Source organism: Loxodonta africana, chromosome 25 (genome assembly GCF_030014295.1).
Source record: "Loxodonta africana isolate mLoxAfr1 chromosome 25, mLoxAfr1.hap2, whole genome shotgun sequence".
Taxonomy (NCBI): Eukaryota; Metazoa; Chordata; class Mammalia; order Proboscidea; family Elephantidae; genus Loxodonta; species Loxodonta africana.
Window position 1 is genome coordinate 30,378,867 of NC_087366.1, and position 18,356 is coordinate 30,397,222.

At 39.1% G+C, this 18,356-nt stretch overlaps 1 long non-coding RNA gene across 1 annotated transcript; it reads left to right on the plus strand.

The window, feature by feature from the left end:
* The first annotated feature begins 2,173 nt into the window (after positions 1–2,173).
* On the plus strand, positions 2,174–16,006 carry LOC111750934 (uncharacterized). Its single transcript, XR_002785999.2, has 2 exons — positions 2,174–9,738; positions 10,115–16,006. It is a non-coding gene; the product is annotated as an uncharacterized LOC111750934 (long non-coding RNA).
* Positions 16,007–18,356: the final 2,350 nt, after the last annotated feature.

Below are 18,356 nucleotides of genomic sequence, written 5' to 3' on the forward strand. Positions count from 1 at the left end.
GCTCCAATCCCCACTAGGCTACACATATTACCTAATTTGTCTCTTTTTCCTACTTTTTCCCAAATCTCAAAATCCTTCCACTGTGTCCTATGTAATTCATAGTCATGATCTGCAAAATTCCTTATATTCTTAAATTTCTTCCCTGAATATTCCTTTTACTTTCTTCTAAGAGCAATTTGGCTCACCCTGAGGACACTGCTTCCCCGGAAGCCCATTCAAGTGGTAGCTGTCTTATCTTTTGCTGTTTTCATACACTGGGATAGAGGCAGGTATGTGTCCACAAGGCTCCCCCTTGTTGCTTTCAGATAATTATTATCCTTTCTCTAACAATCCCTCTGTTATGGATTGAATTGTATCCCCCCAAAATATGTGTCAACTTGGTTAGGCCATGATTCCCAGTATTGTGTGATTGTCATTTTGTCATCTGATGTGATTTTCCTATGTTTTATAAATCCTACCTCTATAATTAATGAGGCCGAATTAGAGGCAGTTATGTTAAAGAGGAGGACTCAATCTACAAGATTAGACCATGTCTTGAGTCAATCTCTTTTGAGATATAAAAGAGATAATGGAGCAGAGAGATAAGGGGACCTCACACCACCAAGAGTGAAGAACCAGGAGGGGAACATGTCCTTTGGACCCAGGGTCCCTGTGCTGAGAAGCTCTTAGATCAGGGGACGATTGATGGCAAGGACTTTCCCCCAGAGCCGACAGAAAGAGAAAGCCTTCCCCTGGAACTGGCACCCTGAATTCAGACTTCTAGCCTCCTAAACTACTGCAAGAGAATAAATTTCTCTTTGTTAAAGCCACCCACTTGTGATATTTCTGTTATAGCAGCACTAGATAACTAAGACACCCACCAACTCTGTATCTCATGTTATAACAGTTATAAAATGTAGTTCCAAAATTCTTTGATATTCCTTTTATTGAGAGGCGGAGTCTATGTCCTCTCCCTTGAATTATGCTTCTGAGATGGTTTGACCAATAGAATTCAGTGGATGTGATGCTGTGATTGTTTCCATATCAAGGTCTTATGAAACCAGCAGATTTCACTTTTTCTTTCTTGGGACTCTGACTTTTAGAACCCAGCCAATATGCAGCCAATAGAGAGGGGGCCAAAAAGAGAGGAACAGAGACTCCCAGCCTTTAGCCCAGCTGAGCCCCCAGCCAATATGCCAGCCAGTATCTACTTGCCAGCCATGTGAATGACCCATCTTGAAAGTGAATTCTCCAGCCCCCAGTCAAGAAGCCCCAGCTGATGCCACATGAAGCAGAGAGGAGCCTTCCCCACCAAGTCCTGCCCAAATTTCAGGTTCACAAGTGACATAAAGGATTGTCGTTTTAAACTACTAGATTTTGGCATAGCTTGTTATACAGCAATTGATAACTAGAAACATCATTAGATTATATCTTAAAGTAATCGTCATTGTTGTTATAATTTATCAATCTCCAGGTCCTTTCATTCACGATGAGTGGATCAATGCCATTCTTTCCAGTATTACTAGTTCTACCTTAATTCTTAGAAATTTCAATATGAACATAGATGATCCTTACAATTCTTTTGCCTCTCAGGATTTTGAGCTCCTCTCTTCCAAGGAAATTATCTTGTCTTCCACCCTAAATCAACCTTTCATTGCGACAGCCAAATCACTCACCTTTTCATTAGCAGTGACAGCAGCCGCAGCCCTTTCATAATCTCAATTTCATGCAAGCCAATATCTAACCATCATCTCCTGTGTTTCCTGCTCATTGTCAATAGTACCCAACAATGCTTGGGCTTTATACAAGAACCTCTAATCCCTTGATCTTACCACCCTTTCACTGTTCTTTGGGATTCTAGAATTATTACTCCCTCTGTGCCCATGGTCAATCATCATAATTGCTTTGTACAGCATTGATTGATTACCTAGCCCTCCTTCTTGTTGTCATGTTCACCTGGCAAAACCACAATCCCATTTAAATACAAGTTTCTGTCTATTCTCTATCAACACCTATGTAGCTTAATATGGCTGAGAAAAACTCATGATCATGTTATTAATATCCTTTCAAATGTACGACCATGAGCCTCACATGGGCCCTTAATGTTGCCATCAAATGTACTTTATATTCATAATATATTCCCACTCTCTGAGATGACCGGACTGTTTCACGCTATCTCCTCTCATCAGGCGTTCTAACATTTCCTCCCCCGTTCTCACTCTAGGCTGATGACCTTACTTCCTATCACTGAGAAAGTTGCATCAGTAGGAAGAGAACTTCCACATCTACCCACTTGTGATCATATGCAGCATTTCCTTTTTCCTTCTGTTGTTACCATATGTGAATTATCTATGTTCCTATAAAAGACTAATTTCTTTACTTGTACACTTGATCCTAGCTTCATGGACATTGATCCAGGGTTTCTCCCTTCTCTCGTTCAAATAATCGATATTTGCAAAATGTGTGATGGGTCAGTCATTTTGCATACAAATATGCTGTTATTTTTCTATTACTGATTTTTAAAACAAATCTTCAGATTCCTCTTTCAGCTACACCTCCATTCATTTGCTTCCCTCTGTAGCAAAATTCCTTAAAATAGTTATCTGTTCTCCTCCCTAATTCCTTTCCTCTTAAATTACTTCAGTTAGGATTTACCCTTACCATTCCACTGAAACTGCTTATGTAAAGGTCACCAGTGATCTCCACATTAATAAATCCAATGGACAAACTTGAATTCTCATCTTACTTATCAGCAGCATTTGACACAATTGATTCTCTTTGATATACTTTCTTCACATGGCTTGCTGAATATCACACTGTCTTGCTTTTATTTCTACCTAGCTCAGTATCTCCTTCTTAATATCATTTTCTGGTCCCTCCTTTTCTGTATAACTTCTTAACATTGGAGTGTCCCAAGTCTCTATTTGTGGTCCTCTTCTATTCCCTATCTATTGTCATTCCTTATTAATTATATCCAGTCTCAAGACTTTACATTCCATCTGTATGTCAATGACTCTCAAATCTGTAGCCAAAACCACTCTTCCAAATCCCAGGCTCATATACTCAACTGTTTACTCAACACATCCACTTAGATATCTAATATATAAACTTAACATATTCAAAGTTGAACTCTGTCACTTCCCCCTATACTTAACCTCACGAAACATATTTCACACATAACCTACTCATCTCAGTTGATAAAAACCCCATTCTTCTAGTTGTTCAAGGCAAAAACTTTGTAGTCATCCTTGACTTCTTTATTTTATACCTTAACATCTAATCCATCAGAAAACACTTTTGGCTATGCCTTCAAATTGTATTCAGAATCAGACCACTTGTAACTGTCTACAATACTACCACCTTGTTCAAGCTACCATTATCTCTCACTTGGATTATTTCCACAGTTTTCTAATGGTCTTTCTACTACTGTCCTTATCACCTATACAATTTATTCTCAATCCAGCAGTCAAGTGATCCTTTTAAAACGTAAGTCAGATCGTGTCATTCTAAAACCATGCAATGGCTCTCCCTTTCGTTCATAGTAAAAGTAAAATTTGTTTCCAGGGTCTACATGACCAGACTCGCAATGACTTCATGTCTTCCTGTCCCCCAGATGATACCAGCACACTCCCTCCTTTGGGATTCTCCACTGTCTATGTCCCCACATTTGGAATACCCTTCTTCTAAATCAGGGATCAGCAAACTATGCCCCTCAAACTATTTTTGTAAGTAATGTTTTATTTGGACCCAGCCATGCCCATTTTTTAACTTATTGCCTATGGTCACTTTTGCACTACAATTGCAGAGTTGAGCAGTTGCAATATCGCTCATAAAACCTAAAATATTTACTATATGATCCTTTACTGAAAAAGTTTGCTGCCCCTTGGGCTAGACGTTTTCTTGACTTACTGTCTTATTTTCCTCCCCAAATCTCATCTTTTCAATGAAAGCAATACTTGGCCACTCCATTTAATTAATATTATGACCTTATTCTATGGCCCTGATACTCCCTATCCCTTTTATTCTGCTCTTCATCTTTTCCCCCTCCTCTGGTTCTTTTAACATACTACGTAAAGTATTTATTATTTTCATTATGTCTGGCCCTTAACTCTCATTATAATGTAAATTAAATGAGAACAAGGATCTTTGTCTCTATTTTTTTCAATGATGTATTTCATTGAAGAGTGTCTGGCATATGACAGATTCTTCATAATCATTTGTTGACTATTGAATAAATGTATATATTTTTACTAATCTTTTTCTTCCTTGTTTATAAACAACAGAATTAAACCAAAAACCAAACCCACTGCCATCAAGTCAATTCCAACTCATAGCCATCCCATAGGGCTTCCAAAGCTGTAAATCTTTTTTGGAAGTGGACCGCAACATTTTTGTCTCCTGGAGCCTGTGGTGGCTTCTAAGCACCAACCTTTCGGTTAGCAGTTGAATGCTTTAGCCACTGTGTCACCAGGGCTCCTTAATAACAGAATAGGTTGTTAAAAATTTCTCACTGAAGTTGTAGATTTGTCAATCTCTCTGCAGTTCTGTCAATTTTTCTTTGCATATTTTGAAGCTATGTTATCAGGTAGGTACTTTTCAAATTGCTGTCATTTTTTATTAATTGATTGAATATTATCTAGTGATCCTCTTTATTGCAAATAATGCCTTTGCATTATTTGTTTAATGTCAATACAGTGACACCAGTTTTTTTGGCTAGATTTGTGAGAAATATACTTATATTCCAAATTTTTGCTGCCAACCTTTCTGTGGGTTTTTTGCTCATTTTCTTTGTCCAATATAAGAATGCCTGCTTTTTAACTGGCAACTTTATGCTATTTATGCTTACTGTTATTATTAATAATTTAGAGTTTTACATCTTGTTTTATTTGTTCTGCTTTTTCTATAATTTTTAAAACAATCCTTTCCTGCCTCTGTTGCACTGATTTTCTGCATTTCTTTTCTCCTCCCTACTGATTTAGAATTATGTATTCTAGTTCTCTTCTATTAGGAGATATTCTTGAATGTTAAAATTTCCTTTTATCTTAAGTATAGCCTGTAGTAATTTTCTCACCCATCTCACCCAATCATCTATTTTGCAGGTGGCAAAGCTAAGGTCCAGTGAAATAAAGAGATTGGCCAGGAATCTCAGTATACATCAAGACCAGAATCAGAACCTATTCCTTTTAACCCCCTTTCCAGTATTCTTTCTTCTATGCCAACACTTCCAGTCCTTTCCCTGCTCAAACCCTATATGTTATGCGATTCTATTAGCCAAGAGGAAGTTGGGGGCGGGGGGAGTGAGATAAAGGAAACTGACTGACCTCAATTTCACTCTCCTGATGAGTGAGCCATCTTTGGGGCTTTACCACCTCTGTTGTTGCTTCCACTTTACTTGGGACTTATCGTGAGCTGGAAGCACATGACTCTATACTGATGACGCTCTGTGCATGCCCACATGGACTAAACTATGCAACACCGTAACCATGGACTCACAACCTGCAGAGTTGCAGAAAGTTGACTTCACCACACTCAGAACATTCTCCTGCAGGCCTATCAAGTCCTCCCCTCCTCCCGTCCAACTCCAGATAATATATTCCTTAGGACTTTAGCAAATATATTATTTTAAAAATGAGAATGGGTAGAATTGTCTGCTAAGGTCAAACATGTTATATGATGTCAGAGATTTCGCTGCCTTCCTGGCCCTAAATTGCTCTGAAATGATACAATGCATTTATTTGTATTAATCAGCCTGGCATTTTTTATTTACAGTCTTCTAGGTTGTTGTAATGGGTATAGGTTTTGTTAAGGATCTCTAAGTGGTTCAAAAGGTTAACACCCTTGGCTGCTAACTGAAAGGTTTGTGGTGCAAGTCTACCCAGAAATGCCTCAGAAGAAAGACCTAGTGATCTATTTCCAAAAAGTCAGCCGCTGAAAATTGACAGTTCTACTCTGACACACATGGGGTCGCCATGAGTTGGGGCCATCTTGACAGCAACTAGTTACTGGTACTTTTTATTTTGTGGTTCTGCCTTCTTAAAAGAATGGAAATTTCCTTGAAAGCTGGAACCATATTCTAAGAATTCTATTTTCTAAACCTCAAAGTGGGACCTATAAATAAGAATATACATGTAAATATGAGATAGAACATTGGAATCAGAGTCTGGTGAAAGTATTAGAAGCAAGAAACAATGTTGGTCATAGTGTTAGGCATGATTTGGAGAAGGTTATTGCTGGAGGCAAGTGATCTGTTGAAAACACTCTAAGCAAGAGGTTTCAACTTGGGCCTTGTGTTAGCCAAACACTCTGCACTGCTAGTGAGAAATCCCTGTAACGATTTGTCATTCAGCAAGAAGGAGGGTGCTGATCTCAGTTGTTTGAGGAAAAGCCATGCTTCTTCTGGCCCAGTGGGAGGGGAGGAAAATGGTCGGAGTCAGCAGGGTCATGCCCCAGGGGAAATAGTAGTGTCCAGTAGCATTTTCACCTGTGTTTATTTATTCTCCTAAACCGAAACTAGATGAATGGACAGAGAATGTACAAATGAATATCTAAGAAGTTCCAAGGGAGTCTATTTTCCTGATGAAGGATGAAAGCTTAAATGGAGGCTTGAACCAGAGATTTGGTAAATCAACATGGTTTGGTTTAAACCTACTTCTTTGGCTTTTTTTTTTTTTTTCTTTCTCCTGGAGAACAATGTCTCACAAAAATAGTGAATGATTAAGTGTTGACTGAGTTATATAACCCCGTTGCTATTGAGTCACTTCTGACTTATGGTGACCCCATATGTTACAGCATAGAACTGTGCTCCATAGGTTCTTGGCTGTAATCTTTATGGAAGCAAATTACCAGGCTTTTTATTCTTCTGCGGTGCCACTGGCTGAGTTCAAACCACCAACCCTTAAGTTAGTAGTTGTATGTAAACTGTTTGTACCACCCAGAGACCTTCTGAGTAGTATAGAGAGTAATCACTATAAAGAGTTCACAACCACAGTGGATTGGAGCAACCCTGAAAGTGGTGACTAGAACTTGGTCTTGGGTGACTAGGATTCAGATTAAGTGGAAAGGAGAGAGAAAGGAAAGGAGGCATTTGCTGGGTGGAGGGAAACGCCATGTACAAATGAAACAGGAAGGCACAAGGTCACTATTACTCCTGGTTTTCACAGATAAGAAAACTGAGGCTCAGATAGTCCAACTAACTTGTTTTAGGTTATAAGCTACTTGACACCAAAGCTTACTTTCCTTTTCCCACAGTCCTCTGTCTTACAAGTTCATAAGAGTCATAGGCATGTAAACAAGTAACTATGATATAACAAATGTTTGTTAAATTGAAAGCTGTTCCATTACTTTTCATTTTCCTTTAGTTGGACTTTCCATGACACCTCAAAAAAAGGAAGCAACATCACTTTCTAGAAAAATATTCACTTCCTGAACTGAAGTCACTAAAGGAACTCACATGGGCGTGCTATTTTTTCAAAGACAGAGGTAGTAGTGACATAATCCTGTTCAAAGCACAGACTGGCAATTTCTGAAGGTGAAGAAATGCCTCCCCCCTAAAAAAAAAAAAAAAAAAGAGAGAGAGAGAGGGAGAATGGGGACCTAGAAAGGAAAGGAAAGGCAGAGCTACTTAACTTCAAAATCTACTAATTAAGCTGATAATCTTCTTACAGTTAGAAACATTCCAGATTTTCAGAAATGGAAGTTTCTGTCAAAAGCAGTTCAACATTCATGGTCTTTGTAAGGTATGTATTCTTTTCAGGTTTTTCAAACCAAGGCAAAAAGGAAAACCCACGAAGGATCGTTGCTGATATAATTTACTCTCATTTGTCTCTGATCCTTTATGGAATAAAGTTGTAAATCAACAGAATCAAGCAAGTAAGCAATATGCAATGGAAGAGACTAATTTTCTCATATAGAGTTACTGTTCCAATTTCCATGTGCTCCTGGCTCCTACTCAGGCCTAGCCTCACCAAGTGACTAGGCAGTTAATTGCAGGAACTTAAGGTGATTATGAGTTGTAAACTGAGGGGCATGAGTAACTCAATCTCCTGCATCTGAAATTCAAACTTAAAGAAGGAAGGAAGGATAGAAAGAAAGAAGGAAGGAAGGAAAGAAAGAAAGAAAAAAGGAAGGAAGGAAAAATGCTAGGAAGTTGACAAGGATAAAATACTGTTAGAAAGGCTGCAATTGCCAGGGCAATGAGTATAGGGGCCCTACTGGTGGCTAGAGATAGAATAATTGGCTATTTTGGTTCTTTTGGTATCTTTTAAGTAGGGAAAACAGAGGTAGGTACCACTTCCCAAAGATTTTCTAAGACCCTTTGCCAGTGTTCTATTAGAGCCCTTACCATACTGTATTGTAATTTTTTGTCCATGTGCAGGTCTGCCAACCCCAATAGACTGAGTAATTAGAGGGGGTGATAGTATTTTATTACTATTTATATTCCTACTGCCTTGCACATAGTAGATGCCCTCATATGCTGGGTGGGTAAATCGGTAGGTGGGTAGGTAGATGGGTAGAGAGAAATCATCACACTCACCACTTAAGCAACAAAAACCTGGCAGTAGAAGGAAGTCACCAAAGGAATTCATTTCCATGAGGCATCTCAGGTACACTGACTAGGGAGTGTGTGTTGGCAATCAAATGAGTAATTCACTGAGAAAGTACTTAGGAGGTTTTAGAAAAAAATTTTTTCAAGGAAGACAAGTCACAATTACATCCTTTGACTTGTAATTGTAACAATACTGTAGAATGAGTTAAGCTCTGGATATGCAGGTGTCCCAGAAAAGGCCAACGAAAGATCAGCATCCAGAATATTTGGAAAATGTGCCCTTTGATTAGTTATTTAAACCACCTGGAGTGATTTTTTTTTTTTTTTTTTTGAGCCCTGGTGATGCAGCGGATAAAGAGCTTGGCTGCTAACTAAAAGGTCGGCAGTTCAAATCCACCAGTTGTTCCTTGGAAACCCTGGGGGACAGTTCTACTCTGTTTTATAGGATTGCTATGAGTCAGAAACGACTCGATGGCAATGGGTTTGGTTCGGAGTGATTTTTAAATGCTCTTTCCTAGAAAAATGGTTCTCAGCTTTGCCTTTTGTCCTACAACTCCCTCTCGATTTCTCTCTTCTTTCCCATGCCCCACTGATATATTTGAAATATTAGCAGATTTCTCTTTTTACTCTCATGGTGTTTCTTCCAAACTGTCATTCCTGTCTCTTCATATCTGTACCTCATTTAAGCAATTACAACTCTGTGTTTATTGCCTTTGGGGCGGGGGGGGGGGGCGGGAAATGTGGCTTGGTAGAATGTTGAAATATCCTGAGAGCTATTGCTTTAGTTCTGAAATCCTCAGTGATGTAGGTGAAAGAGATAGTTTGGGGCTCGTCCAAAATGTATGAAGAACAATGTTGGAGGAGAACATTTTCTATACACTAGAAAATGTTTCTCCAGGCTGAGGAAGATGTAAGAAAGAGAAGATATGATGAAAATAGCTAAGTGGGTATTCCAGAAAGAGGGGCTCTATGCCCTGCTTCCTGCGAAGAATGATAATGAGGTGAAAACAGTCCAGAAAGATTTAGGGGAGTAGAAAGAACCTGTACCCTGCAGGGGAAGGAACAGAACCACAGAGAAGGAATGACAATGTGGTAGTTAAGACAAGAGAGGGCCATGGACAACTTACAAGATTACCATAACCCATGATGACCCAGAAGCAGAAAAATGACTCAGATGGGGCCCAGAATCTGTGAAAAGATCCACCAGTCTTTAGGTAAGAGGCAGTTCACTCAATGAATGACTGACATTGAGGCTGGACCATAAAGGTCTTGGTAAAAATCTGTAAGGACAAATGATGTGAGAACTGGATGTGTTTTTCCAACTCAATGCCTGGCTCTAAGTAAGCTCTTCAGAACTTAGTCACAAGCCCTGCAGAAAAGGGGAAATCTTAAGCTGACTGAGTTTAAGCATCCTTTACAATGATAGAATTGTAAACTAAAAATAGAAATTAAGTGGGGATTAACAAATATACAAATAATTTACATTTCCTGAACATCTTTTTGTGGTTTGAGAGTCATTCCTGCTTGAGAATTTTTTGAGAGTCTTTTTCTCCAGTCTACCCACTTATCCATTTATTCATACTTCATCAGATGTTTTCCAGAAAGAACCTAAGGCAATTTTATAGGACCAATTAAAGACACGTAATTTGGACCGAGCATTGCAACTCAGATGTTGAGAGGAGCCAGGAAGCCAACAATAACAACAACAACAAAGAAGCCATTTGGAGTAAGGAAAATCAGTTGCCTGAAATATAATTAAAGTATACCTATTTTTACTAATCTACATTGTGTGTTCCATGACAAACAAGTACGTTAATTGAGTTCTCTGATTAGGAACCAGAAACTTGGCAATGTCAGATCTTGTATCATGTTTGTGGTGTACGGTATAAAGATGTCAGTCGTGTGTGTGTGTGTGTGTACTTTTTTTAACTGGGAATGATGTTTAACTCATAATCATAGCTGGTCACAAACATGTGTTCTTCCAAACAGAATTTTCATAACTGTTTTTTATCATCAGGACAATTGCTCCTCATTTCTGTACTCAGGCCAGTAATATTAATTAGAAGTAGCATCTTAAACAATTTTAGTTCATTTTCAAACCGTCTGAAACCAGAAAACTATTTTTGAAATTCAGTCTTTAGTTCCCTAATTTTGGGGCAGTAGTTTAGGCCATATTTTTACTTAGGGGGACAGAGACCAATCTGAGTTTACGAAAGTGGGTCATACTATTCCTTGCCAAATCAGTGTTTCAAAGACATTATTTTTTTTTAAGAGAAAATTAAATAACTTATTTGGGAACCTACAAATGAATACTGCTATAAAGGAATATTTAAAGTATTTAGATGGGTTATAATAACAAACAAAAAGGCTAACTTTTGATCTAATCTTTACCACAAGCTATTACTAGAATTTCCCTTTGAATAACATAGTCCAGTCCATTTTTTTTTTTCAACAAATGAAAAAATATCTTTTGCACCAAGTAATGAATGGCTAAGATGCCTCATTTGTATTTTCTATAGCACTCTAGATATTGGCCATTTTTTTCATTAAGCAAAGTATTGCACTGTCTGTGGTTCAGGCACAGGAGGATGACTGGTTCCCTGGAGCTAATTACGACATTTATGTTAGGCTAAATTTTTAACTTCCTAGCGCAATGTGATTTCTGTGAATGATATAATGGGAAGAGTAGAGTTCCAGGTTCCGGAAAAGCAACGCCACCCTGGATTTAAACTTCATCCTAAACTACTGTTAACACCAAGTACCAGTTGTACTCACAAGAGAACCATTTGAAGTCACACTTACTATTTGCGACTAGTCTGCATTAAAATTTTCAAGAATTTTTCAACACATAAAAATGAGTCATTTCCTGTGGTTATGTCTCTATTGGGCACTAAGTCCAAAAGTTATTCAGTAGTGTTAAAATATTCATCAACACCACGAAAGCAGTAAGAAGGTACTATTTAAACCTCTGCTGTCCTCAGCTGCAACAGAAAATACTCCAAATGATTATATTTTTTCACAAAGTTTGTTTTATAGGTTCTTAGCTATGTCTTCAAAATGCAAAGCAACATTATGTCTATTTTAGACTTCTATTTTGAATGGTCATTTCCCATCAGGACATATCAGTTCTGCTGCACATGACTGGCACAGTTTTATAAAATTGTCATCTGTAAACAGATTTGACTCCCGGGGAAATTTTCTTGCTTAACTTGTAGATGGGTTTCACAACAACATGTCATTTAGTCAAAACTCAGCCTCGTTGACAAGTTAGGCCCTTTCATAGTTCACTAAGTTTGTTATCCTGCGTAATTCCCGTATTCATGTTGCTGCCCTGAGTTGTATTCTGTTGTATCAGTCACATATTGTGTATACATTATGTGACTGATACAACAGTCACATAAAAAAAAAAAAATTTTTTTTTTTTTTAAGCATCTTTAATTTTTAAAGACCAAATAAAAGTTTTATTTTGTTTGGTTTTTTACTCAAATTGACCCCAGACAATTTGCTTATATTAAAAAAAAAAAAAAAGTGGTGGTAGTGGTGCCCAAGACACGAGGAGTTATAGGAAAGCCGAATCTGACAGGGGCAAATATTCTCATCTCAAAGACATTATGGACTAGCGAGCAACTCTGTAGGAAAGGTAACATTTCATTTTTCTTATTGTCTACTCTATTATTTACATACATTTTAATTCCTTTTAAAATGTACTCCCCCCGAATGAATCATGCTAACTGTCCCTCCTACCCCAGCCCTAGTATAGTGATCTGTACTGGCACAATTGTAGCAGTTGCCACTGAGTCAAATCCAATTCATGGAAACCCCATGTGTGTCAGAGCAGAGCTGTGCTCCAAAGAGTTTTCAGTGGTTGGCTTTTTGGAAGTAAATTGCTAGGCCCTTCTTTCAAGGTGACTCTAGGCGGACCTCCAACTTGGTTATCAGAGGAGCGCATTAACTGTTCGCATTATCCAGGAACTCCAAATCAATTGTACCTCTTTTTAAAAATTACTAAATGGCTGCTAACCAAAGGGTCGGCAGTTCTAATCTGCCAGGTGCTCCTTGGAAACTCTATGGGGCAGTTCTACCCTGTCCTATAGGGTTGCTATGAGTAGGAATCGACTCGATGGCACTGGGTTTTAATACTAACTGCCTTCACAATTTTTCAGTCAACCATTTAATATATTTATTGAGTTTCTATTAAATTCAAGGCTCTCCTCGCTGCATGATGAAAAGATAAATAAGAATAAGTTTTGTATTCCAGGAGCCTAACGTCTACTAACGTGCATGTATCCACACCTCCAAAGGAAATCCAGTGGCTTGGGGCTATCCAGTACACTTTTTTTTTTTTTTAAGGGCAGTTTTAGTTTACAGAAAAATTGAGCAGAAAATACGGAGAGTTCCCGTGTACTCCTTCTCCCCTGCCCAGTTTCCCCTGCTATTAGCATCATCCATTCCTGTGGCACATATACCATAATTGATGAACCAATATTGACACATTATTGTTAAAGTCCATAGTTTGCATTAGGTTTGCTTTTTGTTTTGCAGTTCTACTCTGTCCTATAGGGTCGCTATGAGTCGGAATTGACTCAACGGCACTGGGTTTGGTTCGGGTTTTGGTTTATGGGTTTTGACAAATGCGTAATGTTGTATGTCCACTATCATAATATACTACAGGGTAGTTTCACTGCCTTAAAATTGCCCTGGCCTTCACAGTATTTTAAAGTTGAATTTATTCTAACATTTTAAAATTGCATTATTAATACAGAAAACCCAAATTTCCATCTTCTCTTAAAAAACTGAAGACTAATATCACTGGTTTGCACTCTCATATGACAAAACCAAAACAAACTCACTACAATCTAGTCGGTTCTGACTCATAGCTACTTACCGGACAGCGGAGAACTGCCCACACAGTGTTTCCAAGGCTATAAATCTTTACGGAAGCAGATTGCCACATCTTTCTCATGAGGAGTGTCTGGTGGGTTCCAAATGCCAACCCTTTAGTTAGCAACCCAGCACTTTAATGACTGTGCCACAGGGCTCCTCTTCTCCTGGCAACATAGGGGCTAAAGCTGAGAGGTGGCTTTTCTTTACCTGTTGGAGTCAGCCACAGGCTGATCATCCTCTGAGTATCTGTTGGTATTTATCATTCCATTCCAAGCCAATTTCAGCCTTTGGTTACCTGCTGACCTCTCTGAACCAAGCAAGTTTTAACTAAAATCTATGCTGATCATATGAGTGAGAAATGATAAATGAAAAATGCAGATTGGCAGGTTCAAAGTTAAATATCACAGGGCAAGTTTGTTTTAACATTTTTGGCATACAACTAATTCTTGCTATGGTTTTGTGGAAAGCAGCCTACATGAAAGCTTTGGGAAGTCTCACAAGTAAGTATCTCACCACAAATTACAAGCAAACCAAAAGATTCCAAATGCAGTTGAAAACCAAAACTTTCTCTGGATGCCAACTAAGAAAACTGTTTATTCGGTTTCATTTTCTTTTTCCCTTATATAAAAGAAGGAAACTGACTTACTTTCCTTTTTTTTTTCCTTGATTCTTACGATGGAGTGAAAAGAGGAAGACATTTCTTACTGTAGTGAGTGATATTGGTATCCTACCCAGATCCCCTTCACTGACAGAGCATGTCCATCCCCCAAACAGCATTGAGTGTCACTGCTGAGGGCCCACAGCTGCCCCTTCTCCAGAGAGCTGGAGAGCTTGAGAGAAGCTGCCTCACTTGAGAGGTTGCTCTGCCCCCAGGCAGCCAGTTACTAGTGACTGACTTAGGGGATATAGAATGCCAGCTCCCTTGCCTCAAACCGGGACTAACTTTAATGTATAATTCATGCTCCAAAATTCCCCCATAGGACACAAGCTGAAGCTAGGCTCAGCTGAGAACATATTCTTACTGTCTTTCCTCCTCTATTTAGCTTCCCTCCCTCTCCTTCTCCTGAGAGTGCTTCCTTGTTAAATTGTCTTCACAAAAATTCCTGTTTCAGGCCCCACTCCTAGGGAACTTGACCTAAGACAATTACTAGTCACTGAATAGATTCATCTCTGGCTCCCACTACAGAAACTAGGTAAATTCAAATTCTTTGTTTCTGTTTGAAGAAGGCAGGTCACTTAGTCCAGCCTGACACCTCTGCAGTTGGGCCGCATTAAAAAGCACCCCCTGAGTCACAACCTCTACCCCAACAAAAATTCATTCTGCTATGGACTTGCCAGCTATCCCCTTAGATCAAGATACAATAACCCCACTCAGGTGAAACAAATAAATAATGACTAACCATAGATTTTTCCCGTAGGTTCCTAGGGAAATAACCTACTAAATAATCCAATTTCTGCTTGGGGATCAAATAAGGAAATCTGACAGTGAGATAGGGAGAGATGCTTAGGAATGTAAAGCCAGAGTAATCAAAAGTTACTGTAATTATTAATAAAAGAAAAACCTACTCCATAAATTTCTACTTCATCCTAGAATGTCAGCAATCCCATTTATAGTCTATGTTAAGAGTCTAAGTAATAATTCTTAGTTGACATGTCTTTTTCTTGCTGACTGTAACTTTGCCATGGAGAATGGTGAGGGACCTTCTTTGACTGGGACTCCAAAGCAATGGGCTCCAATGGTGTTGCAGTATGTTGTCGATAGGTGCCATTTAGTTGATTCCAGGTCAAAATGACCCTATGTAGAACAGAACGAAGCACTGCTCCGTCCTGCACCATCCTCACAATCCTTGCTATGTTTGAGCCAGTTGTTGTAGCCACTGGATCAATCCATCACATTGAGGGTCTTCCTCTTTTTCATTGACCTTCTACATTACCAAGCATGATATCCTTCTCCAGGGTCTGGTCCCTCCTGATAACACGTCCACAGTACATAAGATGAAGACTTGCCATCCTCGTTTCTGAGGCGCATACTAGGGTGTTTTCAGTGATCAGAAATGTGGGCAGGTCGCCATAAAGCTTTCAAAGATCCCATAGATAAGATTTAGTTGTTTAGAATTCAATACCTAAATTTTTTTACAATATTTGTATGTGAAAATTTTGGGCATCGCAAAATGAAACCACAATAATAGGAAATGATGATACCTTCAAAGTTGAAAAATTCCCATCTTGAGAACTAGATCCTTAAAAGATCACCATCAAATTGTAAAATAAAGGTTTGCATAGTTATAAGGGAGCAACCAACACCAGGTAGGATAGACAGGGAAGGACTGGACAGTGTTTTAAGAGACAGGTAGGATTTTACCCCAGTATCCTAGTGTGTGGAAACCCTGGTGGCATAGTGGTTAATTGCTACAGCTGCTAACCAAAAGGTTGGCAGTTTGAATCCGTCAGGTGCTCCTTGGAAACTCTATGGGGCGGTTCTACTCTGACCTATAGGGTCGCTATGAGTCCGAATTGACTCGACGGCTGTGGGTGGGTATCCTAGTCTGTGGTATTTTCTGGGGCATTCCACTCCTGGGAAGTATCTAAACCTAAATAGAGAGGTTTAATGTGCTGTCAGATATCTTAGTTTTGATTGAGCACCATGGGAATTCTATCTAACCTACTTGGAGGCTTTCTAATGTTACTTGGGTGTTGGGGGGGCACGTGGGACAGAAGAAAAAGAAACTGTATTAGTATTTTACCTAAATTCTCTTATTTGTGCCTAACAGCAATCCAATTAATGGTAGGCATTAAACCAAATTTTTATGGGTTAGAAAACTGAGGATCAGACATTAAAGTAACTGGTTGCTTTGACCAGCTCATTAAAAAAGAAAAAAATTGCTGTCAAGTCAATTCTGACTCATAGTGACCCTATAGGACAGAGTAGAACTGCCCCATTGGGTTTCTAAGGAGTACCTGGTAGACTGGAGCTGCTGACCTTTTTGTTAGCAGCCATAGCACTTAACCGCTGTGCCACTAGGGTTTCCATGACCATATCATAGTCAAAGATTAAAGGCTTGATAAGAAAATGGTAGCATGTAACCACACCTGACCTTCCCCTCCCCTCCACCCATTCGCTGGAGTAAAGAAAATGATTCAGTTGGGAGCACTTTTGCAGTCCGGTCAGAAGTTCCTTTAATTTAGATCCAAAAAATTTCTTTGTAAATAGAAGACAATACACATAGTGATAGGAACATGGCTAATGGTCTCAGATTAGTTGAAGTCATATCTCAGCTCACTAAATTATTAGGTGTGGAAACTTACCTGAATTACTTTAACATATCTTAGCCTCAGCTCCCAAGAGAAAACAGTAGTTCTTACTTCACAGGGTGATTGTAAGTATTGAAATAATGCATATAAACTTAGGCCAGTGTATAGCAAATACAAACATTCATTAATGGTAGAAAAAGAGTGAACATGTTGACCTTTCAGGCATTTCTCTTCCTTCTGCTCAGTAGTGCAATGCCGACTTATCACCAGTAAGATCTTTTCTTTCATTTACCTTTGTTTTAGATTTCAGTTTTCTAACAAGGTAATGGTTTCTCACTGTTTTATTTATTATAACCCAGCATTACATATAACAGATATTCCTGTTACTACAGAATAGATTCAGCAAAGTAGGGAGACAGATTCTGTGATTTGTCTCTAGGACAGTGGCCTCTAAAACATATTTACCCATTGACCCATTGCTGTCGAGTCAATTTCCGACTCATAGCGACCCTATTGGACACAGTAGAACTGCCTCATAGAGTTTCCAAGGGGCACCTGGTGGGTTTGAACCGCTGACCTTTTGGTTAGCAGCCATAGCACTTAACCACTACACCACCGAAACGTATTTAAAACTATGTATTTCCCAGAGATGGGTATTCCAGGTTTGCCTTGACTTGAGACATCTGGTCAACCAACAATTTTGCCTGGGACTGTGGTATCTCGTTGAACACAGCCCATTCTACTAGAAGGGGAATGGCTACTCTTGCCCCTGGGAGGCCTGATGATGCTAGGGGTGGGGAAACAATAGCACTCAATTTCAAACAGTGGGGATCCCTTTTTTTGAGGAAGAGCCCTTCCCTTCCTATCCTTGCTGCAAATACTACCCCAGTTACTGCATAGGATAATTCTTAAGAAATGGAACTCTTAAAACTTAGGTTGACTTATTTTAAAATCTGTTCATTTTAAGTAGTAATACATGGAAAAGAAAACTTTCCATTCTTTTTAATGGTGCTTTAGATGAAACCCTGGTGGTGTAGTGGATAAGTGCTACGGCTGCGAACCAAAAGGTCAGCAGTTCCAATTTGCCAGGCACTCCTTGGAAACTCTATGGGGCAGTTCTACTCTGCCCTATAGGGTCGCTATGAGTCAGAATGACTCGACGGCAGTGAGTTTTTAGATGAAGGTTTACAGGGCAAGTTAGTTTCTTATTGAACAATTAATACACATATTGTTTTGTGACATTGGTTGCCAAACTCACGACGTGTCAACACTCTCCACTTCTCAACTTCAGGTTTCTCATTACCAGCTCTCCTGTCCGCTCCTGCCTTCTTGTCCTTGCCCCTGAGCTGGTGTGCCCATTAAGTCTTGTTTTGTTTTGTGGGCCTGTCTAATCTTTGGCTGAAGGGTGAAACTCAAGAGTGACTTCAGTACTAAGTTAAAAGGGTATGGGTGGGGGGCCGTTCTCTTGGGGTTTCGCCAGTCTCAGAGAAAACTTTCCATTCTTAACCCTAGAGTTCCCAGCTTATTATCATTATTTTTAAAGAGAGAATATCACACGGGGAATATCTTTTCATTAGCCTGTAATGTGGTGTGTGTGTATGTTTGAGTACAGGGAGAGTAGCTATAATAGGATTTGGATTCTAAGGACTAATGGGAGAAAATGGGCTCTATCAACCGCAGAGCTTCAAGTCTCTTC